This window comes from Pleurodeles waltl, chromosome 4_2 (assembly GCF_031143425.1).
Source record: "Pleurodeles waltl isolate 20211129_DDA chromosome 4_2, aPleWal1.hap1.20221129, whole genome shotgun sequence".
Lineage (NCBI taxonomy): Eukaryota > Metazoa > Chordata > Amphibia > Caudata > Salamandridae > Pleurodeles > Pleurodeles waltl.
Window position 1 is genome coordinate 281,888,572 of NC_090443.1, and position 12,986 is coordinate 281,901,557.

Genomic DNA, 12,986 nt, shown 5'->3' on the forward strand with positions numbered 1-12,986 from the left:
CAAAGCTGATGGTGAGTGGTGGTTTCTGCTCTCTACAGACGCAGGTAACTTTAAATTAACTGGCAATACGCCACCAATTAGCAGCACTCTCGCAGTGCACGTACATTTGAACAAAAAGAAGTACGTCCGGAGCTTTAAGTGGCATCGGGGTCATTTCGGATATTTATCTTTACAGGGAGTTTTTTGCATGGTTTAAATCACACAAAGTATGGAATGAATATCAGGCATAAGCGCACTTAAACAACGGTAAGGTCACACATGAGCTATCTGAAACTTGACAGCTATGATAGGCATGAGTCCTTCTTTTACTCCTCTTCATGTACCTCTTCTTTTATGTTTATGATTGCTCGAGCGCGTGGGCGTGGTTTTAAGCGGAACAACCAGCACCCGCAGCTGTACTTAGCTAAGGTAACAACGCTATCGCGCCGATGTCCACCTCTCTTAGGTAACCCCTACTATTTAAGCGTCCAACTGAGGCCACCGTGTGTTCCCGCATCCAGTCACTTCCTTCAAACGCAGAGTTACAGAATTTTTTTTATCGAAAGTGCGCACGCGTGCTGTTGCGTTTCTTGCAAGTCACTCGTAAGCAGGAACGATCGCGTGCGTGGTGTAACACCACGCGAGCAGTGTAACGGGCGTTGATCGAGGACCAAAGGGAGCCAATCGAAACAGAACCAGCATTTGCAATACAGTGGGTCTCCCATCTGCTCGAGGTATAGCTTTTAGCGTTGTAAACTTCTAACCAGACTTTTCTTGCCACATAACTTGAAAATCAAAAGTTTCACATAGGGGAACCGATTCACAGCGCCACGGCCGCCATAAGCATCAGCAATAAGGAGCACGAAAGGAAAAATAAGTTTGCTCGTAGTCAAATTTATCGGAAAAAGTGCAATCAGCCATGTAACGGGGCAGTAACAAAACCTCCCCCAAGAAGGGGCAGACATAAACCATTCACAATGTCATCAAAGGATTTGGAGGCAAGCCCACAAACGAGTGGTAGTGATGGGTGAGGTGGGCTTTGTTAAAAGCCCAGATACATACCAGCTCGACCTAACAAGCATTTTCAATGCAACGGGTCTCGCACTTGCTCGAGTTAGAGTTATTAGCGGTGTAAAGAAAAAAAAACGCAGCGCGATCGCACTATGTAAAATGCAGAGTGATGGAGCTGCGTGGAAAATAAACAGATAAAGTAGTCCGGACCCCAGGCTAAAAACATCGAGCCTCGTATGTTTCTAGTAGTTTACCGGCGCTGTTTAGGTGGGCTAAACACTGGAAAAGGCATGACGTATGCATGCCTTTCACAAATGAAAGCAAGCGGATTTTAAAATGCAAGCCCACAAACCAATGTAAGTGACTTACATGACATGGGCGTGGTTTGAAGCCCAAAGAGAGATTACTGAATGGACTGAGCGCTTTGCGCTTGCCCATAAAAAGGGAATCATCACCTAAAGGAGATCAAAGACTAACCCATTGTGCATGTCATCATTTGTTTATGTACTAGGGTGACCACCCGTCTGTAATTTTCACGGACTGCCTGTAATTTCGCCCTACCGTCCGTTGTCCGTGATGAAAGGCTTAACAGACAGCATTTGTCTGTAATTTTAGCCAGATGAGAAAAGGTTTTCTTGCTAGGGTGTCTCCTTCCCTAAAGAATTGCAAATGTGCGCAACTGGTAAATCTGCAAAGGAGTCACTTGAAGCTTTCTGGTGACAGACATTTTCTTTTAGAGAGGTTCTGTAAGGGTGTTTCAAGGTTAGTTGTGGAGTGTGTGGTTTTATTGGACTATTATAACAAATGTTAGTAATAGGTCTAAACTGTATAATATACAAATCTGTATTTCAGAAGGACCTTTTTTTTTTTTACATTTAACCGAAATATATTTGCGTATTTTGTAGCAGCCTATATTATGATGTGTGTAATGCATGTTTAAAATAAGGACTTACACATTCACAACTCTTTCAGGGACCTCAGTACCTCATAGTACTAACAAATATTGGCAAAGCCAAAAGGTCTTACCTACGCAAGAGTTATTGGCTTTGCCAATGTGTTTTAGCCATGTTATACACCAGAGTGGGTGCTGTTCAGTATGACTAAAAGTTAATGGCATAGTGATGTAGAGTGGAGTTGAGTGGCATAGGAGCAGTGTCATAGAGCAAAGTGGTGCAGAGTAGAGCGCACTGGGGTACAGTGCAGTTGTTTAGAGTACAGTGGCATGGGGCAGAGTAGAGTGGCACAGAGTGGAGTAGAGTGGCATACAATAGAGTGGCAGAGAGTGCAGTAGTGTAGAGTGGTGTAGTGCAGTAATGTAGAATGGTGTAGTGGTATTGAGTGCAAAGTAGTCTTGCGTGGCATAGAGTGCAGTGGCGTAGTGTGGAGAGGTGCAGTGCAAAGTATAGTGCTGTAGAGTACAGTGGCATAGAGTGCAGTGGTGTAAAATGCATTAGTACAGAGTAGAGTGGTGTATGGCACAGTGGCGGAGAGTGCAATGTTGCAGGGTAGTGTCAGTGCAGTGGTGTAGAGTGGCACAGAGAGCAGTGGCGGAGAGTACAGTGGTGCAGAGTAGAGTGCATTGGCGTACAGTGCAGTTTAGAGCGCATTGGCGTACAGTGCAGTGGCATAGAGTGGCAATGAGTAGAGTGGCATGGAGTGCAGTGGAGTAGAGTGGCATACAGGGGTGTGGAATTTATTAAAATATCTACTTGTCCAGGGGACAGGTTGCTTCTCAAATCTACTTGTCCTGTAAAAGATCTACTTGTCCCTTTGGTGCCATGTAGTGTGGCGACAAATTATGGCAGCAATCTCATTATGTAAGAGCTCTGATAATAGCCTCTCTGATTATGCCAGCGCTACTACCATAGAAGGGCTTGAATACTTGCAGTTTCAATCCCTACTGTAGCAATTTCCTTATTTTGCCACCTTTCTGCAGATCTGCATACTGGGGCTGGAGGAAGCAGTAAGCAATAGTTCCAGGGCTGGAATGCCTTTGAGTCTGCAAACCTACTAACCTGCATGTTTTAAAGATTTTCACCAGCTTCTCTCTAATATTTTCCCATAATAAGAAAGGTTGGACATTTACTCCTGACAATGGCAGAATTAGAACTTCTTCCAGGGTTGGGAAGAAAGTGGCCGGAGGGAAAATTAACTTGCAAATGCTCAATAGATTTTCACATGAGCAAATCTACACATGCGTATTTACCTATGCTAAAATACAGTTCACAAATATTTTATAGGGGTACGACATATACCATGCGTGCACTTTTGTGACTTTCTTTAAGAATTTGGGGCCACATGTGGGTAGGTTCAGATTTGCGACCCGCAAATTGCGAGTCAGAGCGACTCGCAATTTGCGAGTCGCAAATCCGAATGTAGGATGGTGTCCCTGACACCATTTGTGATTCGCAAGGGCTTCGCAAATACCCACCTAGTGAATAATCATGAGGTGGGTCGCAATTTGCGACCCCCTTGCGAATAGCGGCCCTCACAGGGATGGTGGCCTGCTGGAGACAGCAGACCACCATGTCTGTGACTGCTTCCTTAAAGGAAAACGAGATGCATTACAAAAACGAAAAATGAAACGTTTTCGTTTCATTTTTTCAGAGCAGGCAGTGGTCCGCAGGACCACTGCCTGCTCTGAAAAAATGTTTACAGTGACATTCACAATGGGGAAGGGGTCCTATGGGGACCCCTTCCCTTTTGCGAAAGTGTTAGCACCCATTTGAAATGGGTGCAATCCTACATTGCACTGCGAGTCGCAATTAGGAAGGGAACACCCCTTCCTAATTGCGAGTTGCAAACCCGTTTTGCGATTCGGTAACCAAGTTACTGAATCGCAAAACTGGGTTTGTGCATCGCAATGTGCTTTTTGCACGTCGCAAACAGCGAAAGTCGCTGTTTGCGACATGCAAAAAGCTACCTACATGTGGGTCTTGGTCCCTAATTAGGTCTGGTGTTAACAAAGACATTTTGTTTTTACTAAACTTCTATTTCTCTCTCTTTCGGCTGGCTTTACTGTGAGTGATCGCATTCTGCTCTTCCGCAAGGAGCATATTGGCACACAAAGTAGTTTTGTTCAGTGTCAGGAACTACAGTGGCAATCAGTGACGTAACGAAACTGGAGGGTGCCCTTTGCAAATAACATAGAGGAGCCCCCTCTCCAGACTCACTCAGGGCAGGTGCTGTGCTGAAGGGGCCCCCTGGAGGGCGGCAGAGGGGCCTTTGTTATGCCACTGGTGGCAACGTGTGCTTTTAGAGTTCAAAAACGTTTTGGTTTTTTTTTGCCAGTGTTTGTTACAATGTTGAGGGCCTGGTAGCTCCCACAACAATAAAGTGTTACAAAAGCCATGTCAAAACAAGACACACATTGATGAAACTAAAAGACTTATAAAAAATATGTCGGACCAGTTGGCTTTGTCAGTGTTTGTTTATTTTCATGCTTCCCATATTCGTTTTTAAAATGGTTACTCTGATTTTCCATTAGAAATATTTTTGGGAAATACTAGCATGCATCAACACATTTTACTAAATGACACTTCATTTGCATGTAATCAGAGAGCATTCTGGGAGCATTATACTTAGCCTCATAGCCTAAACATTTCAAACGTGTATACACGTTTTTTTGTTTGCACTGGAACCAACGTCAGTAGTGAAGTGTGACCTTAAAACATTTATTTACAGCACTCACCCTAATAATGAAGGCTTTCAAATAATGAACCATAAATACAAGTTCGAACAGCATTATTTTTTGGAAACACATTACCTCAACTGCAGAGAGTTCCACTCTCTGTAAACAGGCAGCCAAAGGGTTTGTGCTGCAGAGGGTTGGGCCTACTTGTCCCAAGGACAAAGTAAACATAAAAACTTGTTGCCCTTGACCCCAAACAAGATGTCCCGAGTCGGGCGATAGGAATTCCACATCCCTGGGCATACAATAGAGTGGCAGAGTGCAGTGGAGTAGAGTGGTGCAGTGACAGAGTACAAAGTAGACTCGCGTGGCAGAGAGCAGTGGCGTAGAGTATAGTGGTGTAGAGTGGTACAGAGAGCAGTGGCGTAGAGTACAGTGGTACAGAGTAAAGAGCACTGGCATACAGTGGAGAGGTGTAGGGTAGTGTATTGTATTGTATTGTAATCGTATTTATATAGCGCTTACTACCCCTGACGAGGCGTCGAAGCGCTTTTCAATGAGTAGCACGCTACTCTGGAACCCAACAAGAATTAGTGATGGATTAGTATCATTAAATAATGAGTACAGTTTTAGTATTATTATGAGTTAATTTGAGCCGCGGATATGAGAGTTTGTTAGTTAGATTGACTAGAGTAATGGAGGGGTGGAGGAGGAAAGAAATCCAGAAGTGTTAATTAGGAGTATATCCTTCATTTACTCAACCCAAAGGCTTGGGATGAGTAAAGGGGGGCGGAGAGGGAAGAGTATGTGGAAGGGTTAGGGAGAGCATAGTAGCAGGGTGAGATGAATGCAGGAGAATTTAGTAGGGTTGTGTGGGAGGTCACAGAGGTAGAGTGAGGTTTGGTGAGTTAGATGTGGAGGTGGAGGGAAGAGCTTAGGCAGAGATATTTAGGAGATGAAAGTGGTAGAAGGGATTTGGGATGAGTCAGAGTGAGAATGGAGGATAGTTTGATAGAGACATGACATAAGAGTGATGAGTAGAAAAGTGTGATAAGATGAGAGCAGGAATTCATAGATATCTAGTATAACAACCCAAAGAACCAGGAGCCATGCAATGATCCACGAACATGCCAAGCACAGAAACAACATATACACATACATATATATATATATACACACACACACACGAATACACACACATATGCACATACAATACATAATTAGAATCATGGGTAAAAAATACTTAGTCAGACAGGTTTAAAGAGTGTGTGTGTATTTTATTGTTATGACATAGTAGCAATACATATTTTCCAAAGAATCTATAAATAAATAGAAATATACATATAATCTGAAAAAAATATTTATCCACATAGGCATATGCAGTTCATAGTTGTTTGAAAAAGGTGGTTATGAAGGAAAGAGCCAACTCTTGAGTAGTTTTCTGAAGACAAGAAAGTTATCTGTGGCTCTTATAGTTGGGGGTAATGAATTCCATAGTTTGGCTGCTTGGACGGAGATGGATGTACCACCTATAGTCTTTTTCTTGTATGGTGGTGTTCTAAGGCGGGGTGCCAATCTTGAGCGGAGGGTTCTTTGTTGGATGTATTTGGTAATTTTCTTTCTGATAAAAAGCAGTCCTGTTCCATGTATAGCTTTGTGGGTGATACAAAGCAGCTTGAAAGTGCATCTTCTGGCAACGGCAGGGGAGATGTGGGCTTGCTGCTTTATATGTAGTAGTAGCCTGGATGCGGAATTCTGGATACGTTGTAGTTTTTTTCATAACAGATAGAGATGATCCATGGTAGAGGCTATTGGCATAATCCAGTTTGGATAGTACAAGCGAGATAGTAGCTTGCACCTTGTGTGGAAATCCGAGGTGGGGGAAGATGCGTCGTAAAGTCTTTAAGGTGATGAAGCTTGTGCGTGCTAATTTGTCTACTTGGGCATTCATAGTTAACTTGGAATCCATGGTGATTCCTAGGTTTTTAACTTCCTTGGATAATTGAGGAGGTGGTCCAAGATCGTCAGGCCAGACGCACAGAGGGTCATAATTGGGGTCTTCTAATTTAAGTAGTATCTGTGTGTCATCTGCATAGTTGTAGCATGTGAGATGGAAATCATTGATCAGTTCTGGTAAAGATATCATGTAGATGTTGAAAAGCAAAGGTGAGATGATTGACCCTTGAGGGACCCCTGCTTTTGTGAAGTAGGGTTCAGACGAGAAGGGGGGTGAGTGGATGATATTTGCTCTTTTTTGAAGATAGGAAGTAATCCAGTCGAGAGCAATCCCTTGTATGCCTGCTTCGTGGAGTCTTTGAGTTAGGGTGTCATGGTCAACCGTATCAAAGGCAGCTGAGAGGTCCAAGAGAAGTAGTGCAGCAACTCCATTTCGGTCGACTGTGTTTTTAAGATCGTCCCAGATTGCCATGAGTGCCGATTCAGTGCTTCTTCCTGGGCGGAATCCAGTTTGGAAGTCTGAAAGTATAGAATTGTCTTCAATGAATTGTGACATCTGAGCGAATGCTGCTCTTTCTATCAATTTGCCCAGGAAAGGTCCATTTGTGATTGGTCTGTAGTTGTTGGGGTCTTGCAGGTCTAGGTTTGTTTTCTTTAATAATGGTCATATGTATGCCTTTTTCAGGTCTGCAGGAAAAGTTCCTGAAGTTAAAGTGTGTAACACCACTTAGTCAGGGTGCACAGACAAGAATGGAGGCTTTGAAGAAAGAGCTTGAAGCTCACTTACTCTGCGAGCTGGAGTGATGGCACCCAGAAAGACAGTTTGGAGGGTTTGGAGGATGCAGCGGGGCAGGGGGGGACTGGGCAGACCTCTGGTTCCCTGTCCCATGCCCACGTGAGATTCCGCATCCCTGGCCATGCAGCAGCTGAACAGCATGGGTGACACAGTGGCTGGGTTGAGGACACAACAGGGAGGCAAGGGGCAAAAGGTGGAGTGTTGGAGGCGAGGGGCAGTGGAAACGCCAAGGGACTGAGCCGTAGCCCGGGAGTCCTTGAATCTCTCTAAGGCCGGGTCCCCCTTGTCTTCAAAGAGACGGGAGCCATCAAAGGGCATGTCCATAATAGACTGTTGGACATTCCCAAAAAAAACATAAGTACGCAACCAGGCATGGCGCCTCAAGGTCACCGTTGTAGCAACTGATCTGCCCAGAGAGTCGGTCGTGTCCAGCCCACATCGGATCGTGAACTTCGCCACATCTCTCCCATCGGTGACAGCTTGGGAGACGATAGCACAGTCCTCCTCCGGTCTCGGTGGCAGAACTTGTGCGACCATATCCCACAGAGAGTGGGTAGAGCGGCCCAAAAAACATGCGATGTTCACGGACCACAGCGCGAGACTGGAGGAAGAAAACATCTTCTTCCCAAATTGTTCCAGCCTTTTTAAATTCCCTATCCGGGTGTGCGGAAGGGAATGCACCTGAGAAAGAGGAAGCCTAGATGACAAGACTCTCAGGCGTGGGGTGTTGGGACAGGAATTTAGGGTTGTTTGGGACGGGCCGATGGCAGCGTGCGATAGTCCTGTTCACAGGAGCCCCTTTGTTGGGTTTGGGCCAAGTACCCAAGAGGACATCGGTGAGGGCTTCATTGAATGGCAATGGCAATTGTGACTCCCTGTCAGGAGGGATAGTCAGAAATACTTTAGGGTCCACCCTGCTGATGGACACCTGCATCTCCAAACTCTCAGGTCACCTCAGCCTGGTCTTTGTTTTGAGGTTCAAATCATCAAAAATGTTTAAGCCGTCGTTCCCAGCTTCTGGTAATGACGACTCAGTGAAGTCATCAGGTCGCTGATTAAAATAATGATTCAATGGGGTCCCTAGATTACAATGATTCAGTGGGCTTCCACCACAGAAGTAAAAAGCTTAAGAACTGCTTTAGAGTGCAAACCGATTCACAATGAGCATTCTCAAAAATACTGAAAAGATTTACTCAATGCACTCCCCAGTAGGCAAATATTATCCCAATTCTCTCTGGGTGCAGATGCCACTCATGGTCAGCTAGATGGAACCTTCTGAGCACATCAGCCCTGACATCTAGGAAGCCTGCCTGATGGGTCGACAGCCAAGGAAGTCCCTTTGATCGTTTAGCCAGTGCCAGTGTCCGAGTGCCTTGTTTGTTGCGGTACCACACGGACGATGAAACTGTCAGTCACAACTTGCATAAGGCTGCACCTGATGGAAGACAGAAGCTGAGCCCACTGAAGGCAGAGGCTCTACTGAAGAGACTGCAAGTGCCAACAGGCAGCCTCAGAACCATCTGGGGTGGAACACAACACTGAGCGGGACAAACTGAGATAATTGGAATGTTCCAGACTCGCTGCAGGAGCGGAAAGAGTTTGAACACCCCACTGTCCAAAGCAGCTCCTGATAAGGGAATCCTATACCCGGGCTGAAGGTGGGATTTTGGCTTGTTAATTAAGAACCTCAGGAAGAAATGAATGGCAAGAATAGTGCCACCATATGCTGAGTGAAAACAAGAGGACCTGAAAAGGCAACGACCGAGTGAAAAACAGGAACTGCAAAGAACGGGACAGAGAGAGAATGTTGTAACCATGAAAAACCGCCTGCAAGACCCACTGGTCTGAAGTAACTGCACGTCAGATTGGCAGATAAAAATCTGTTCTGTACCCTACTGCCTGTCTGGTTCTGCTGAAGGAGGAAACAGCAGCTTGGCAGCGGAAGAAGATGAGGAAGAGGAGTGGCCTTATCTGCCATCAAACACCCACTTGGTGCCTGAAAGGGGCTGAAAAGGCCACCTCCAAATTTGAATTTTTGGTACTGTTGATGGGATTGGCAGGCCCAAGTAGTGGCCAATAGCATGGCTATATTTGAAAGGCTTCATAACTGACTCTTCCAAACAGCCTGGAGCTATCAAAATGTGTATCAATAACAAATCCTTGCATGTCCATACAGATACACATGGTGTGACTCCAGGAGTGATGGCGAATCACCACACTTCTGCTCATTACACAGCCCACACAGTCTGGCGTCCAGACCTGCCCATTTGATGAACTTGGTAATATGTCCATATCGTGGACCATCTGGGCAAATGTATTTTGGAAATCCTCAGGGAAGGCAGGCAATATATTTTGATTGCCACCTCACAGAGGGCAAGAGTGCATTCCCCCCAACCCCCCAACAAGCATTTAGATACCACAATGCTAAACTTGCAGTGGAGAACACACACTTTGCCAAATGTTTCACTGTACTTCGATCTGCTGTTAACACAGGGAAAACTAAATGGTTTCTTACTCGTAGGGGTAATTATGCAGCTTGTAGAATTTTTCTGGATTTCCATGCTATGCCTTATTCCGCCATACAGTGGTTGGGTCAGGAATTTCCCAATCTAGTAGTAGTAGTAGTTATTTCTTTTTGAGCATCGACAGTCCCACCACCTTCCCATCCAGACATCACACCCCCTCTCCGAAAGCTCCCACTCATGGTCACCATCTTCAGATTTGTTTTTTTTCCTTCTTTACTCCTATCTTTTAGGGGAGGTGGGTGGGTGGCTTGAGAATACAGAAAATTCTTCAAGCTGCAAAACTACTTCTACAGTTAAGACACCATTTTGTTTTGCAGCATGAATCTTTTCGGAATTCACATGCTGCGCATTGATCTTGGAGCTATTTCTTGATCCTGCGCTGGCTGGGATGAAGCTGAGCTTAAATTTGTAAATAGATGTTTGCGTACTTTGTCCAGCTTGAGCTTCCTTTTTCATTTGAATGTCTATGCAATAATGTTTATTAAACATGTGAACTGATGACCAAGTAGCTGCCATGCAAATGTCCTGTAAAGGTATATTTGCTAGAAACACAACGGTTGCTCCTTTTTTCTATGTTTGGTGACCTTTTGGGTAAGAATTCAATTGTATTCCTGCACTTGCGTGACAAACTTGAATTGTTTGAGAGATCCACTTAGCAGCAGTACGCCTAGTCACTGGTTTACCCATGTAGTTGTCTATAATGGAGACAAATAATTGCTTTGTTTTCCTACTTTTTTTCTTTCCGTGTAGTACGATTGCTCTGCTTGCTTCTAAGCATGTGCAATGCTCTTTTTGCTTGTGTTTTTGTTTCTTGGAAAAAACTTGGAATTTGAATTGGTTGACGTGTGCAGGAAGTTACCTTCGGTAAGAATTCAGGATCTGTCCTCATGACTATTCTGTCCTTGTAGGTAAGCCTCTTAAATTGTAAGTGCCTGCAGCTCACTCACCCTACAGAGTGATGTCACTGCCACCAGAAAGGCAGTCTTCAGCGTGAGCATTTTTAATGATGCCTTGTTTAAAGGCTCAAAAGCCTCTCATCAATAGTGTTAGTACTAGATTCAGATTCTATGTAGGTGCTGACACCCATCTCGGTTGTACTATTCTCTTTGCTTCCTCTAAGAATTGTTTTATTACTGGTGTTCTGAAGAAACTTCTTCCTATATGACCTCTTGTGTAGGCCACAATCTCTGCTAGATGTAACTTTAATGAGGCACAAGTTAGTTTGCAGTCTAGTAGGTGTACAAGGTATCTTAGGACTATTGTGTATTTAATATTTTCTAGTAATAGGTAAATTTTTTGGCACCACATTGAATATCCTTCCCATCTGGCTATGTGAAACGTTCTTGGCCTTCTTGCATTTCTCATAATGGCCATTGTGTTTTCAGATAAGCACAGAAATTCTAGGGCTATAGGAGCCATGCTGTCAAACTGAATCTCTTGTTCTGGATGGGGAAATCTCCCCTCTTCTACTGACCACAGATCTTGTTGTCTTGGTAATTTCTGCATGTTACCCTGGGCCATTTCTATTAGTTCTGTCTCGCCCACTGAGGGGCAATAAGTATTAGCATCATTCTGGCCGTCTTGCATTTGTTGATTACGTAAGCAAATATCCTTAACCAAGGGATTGATGGTGTGGCTGGCTGTATGCAAAGTATTGGTGTTAGCTAGTTTTGCGGATAGAGCTAGTTCTGGTGTTTCCCATCTCTTGAATATTGTAGGAAGTTGGCTCTGTATGCACTATTTCAAAGTAAGGAATAGTATGCACAGAGTCCAAGGGTTCCCCTTAGAGGTAAGATAGTGGCAAAAAGAGAATACTAATGCTCTATTTTGTGGTAGTGTGGTCGAGCAGTAGGCTTATCAAAGGAGTAGTGTTAAGCACTTGTTGTACATACACAAGCAATAAATGAGGAACACACACTCAGACAATTCCAGGCCAATAGGTTTTTGTATAGAAAAATATATTTTCTTAGTTTATTTTAAGAACCACAGGTTCAAATTTTACATGTAATACTTCAAATGAAAGGTATTGCAGGTAGGTACTTTAGGAACTTTGAATAATCAAAATAGCATATACACTTTTCACATAAATCACATATAGCTATTTTAAAATTAGACAGTGCAATGTTCACAGTTCCTGGGGGAGGTAAGTATTTGTTAGTTCTTGCAGGTAAGTAAACCACCTACCGGGTTCAAGTTTGGGTCCAAGGTAGCCCACCGTTGGGGGTTCAGAGCAACCCCAAAGTTACCACACCAGCAGCTCAGGGCCGGTCAGGTGCAGAGGTCAAAGAGGTGCCCAAAACGCAAAGGCTTCAATGGAGGAGGGGGTGCCCCGGTTCCAGTCTGCCAGCAGATTCATACATAGAGTATTGCCCTTGGACTGAGGGTGTGGGTATCTGGACACAACGTTTTGACATTTTGAGTTTTCTGCACTGGCGAAGAGATCCATCTCTGGTATTCTCCATAACTGAAGGTATTTTTAAAGTACTTGTGGGTGAATTTCCTAAACGTGAACTTGTGGCTGCGTCCTGCTTAATAGGTCCGCCATCTTATTGTCCATTCCTGGGAGTTATTTTGCCAGTAATTGACTGATTGTGAATCACCCAGTTCCAAATTGTCTGAGCTAGAAGAGACAACTGAGATGAGGGTGTCCCCTGTTTTTGCAGATAATACATTGCTGTCATATTGTCTGTGCGTACTAACGCTACCTTGTGTGAAATTTGTGTAAGGAATGCTTTGAGTGCTAGAAAGACTACTAGCAATTCTAAGTAATTTGTGTGATAAGTCGATTGAATGGGATCCCATTTCTCTTGTATGGTGATGTTGTTGAGGGGAGCTCCCCAACCTGTGATGCATCTCTCGTGAGAGTAATCTGAGGCACAGGGTCCTGAAAGGGCCAGCTTTTTTGAAAGGTTGGTGGGATTCCACTATTGCAAAGAGCAGTGAGTCTGGCAGTCCAACAACACTAGATCGTGAAGAAACCGTGTGAGACCACTGTTGAGAAAGGCACTGTTGAAGTGAATGCATGTGCAGTCTTGCATGGGGAACTATGGCTATACAGGAAGCCATCATTCCCAACTGTTGCATCACT

General features: G+C 44.3%; 1 protein-coding gene across 3 annotated transcripts in view; it reads left to right on the forward strand.

Moving 5' to 3' along the window:
- The first annotated feature begins 352 nt into the window (after positions 1 to 352).
- MGMT (O-6-methylguanine-DNA methyltransferase) overlaps positions 353 to 12,986 on the forward strand; it is a 65,485-nt gene continuing 52,851 nt past the window's right edge. The window contains exon 1 of one of the 3 annotated variants that reach the window (XM_069231122.1): positions 353 to 408. The gene's annotated coding sequence lies outside the window, so the exon portion shown is untranslated. Of the gene's footprint in view, positions 446 to 465; positions 714 to 12,986 lie in introns of those variants that run through there. The other 2 variants (XM_069231123.1, XM_069231121.1) reach the window with 2 other exon arrangements.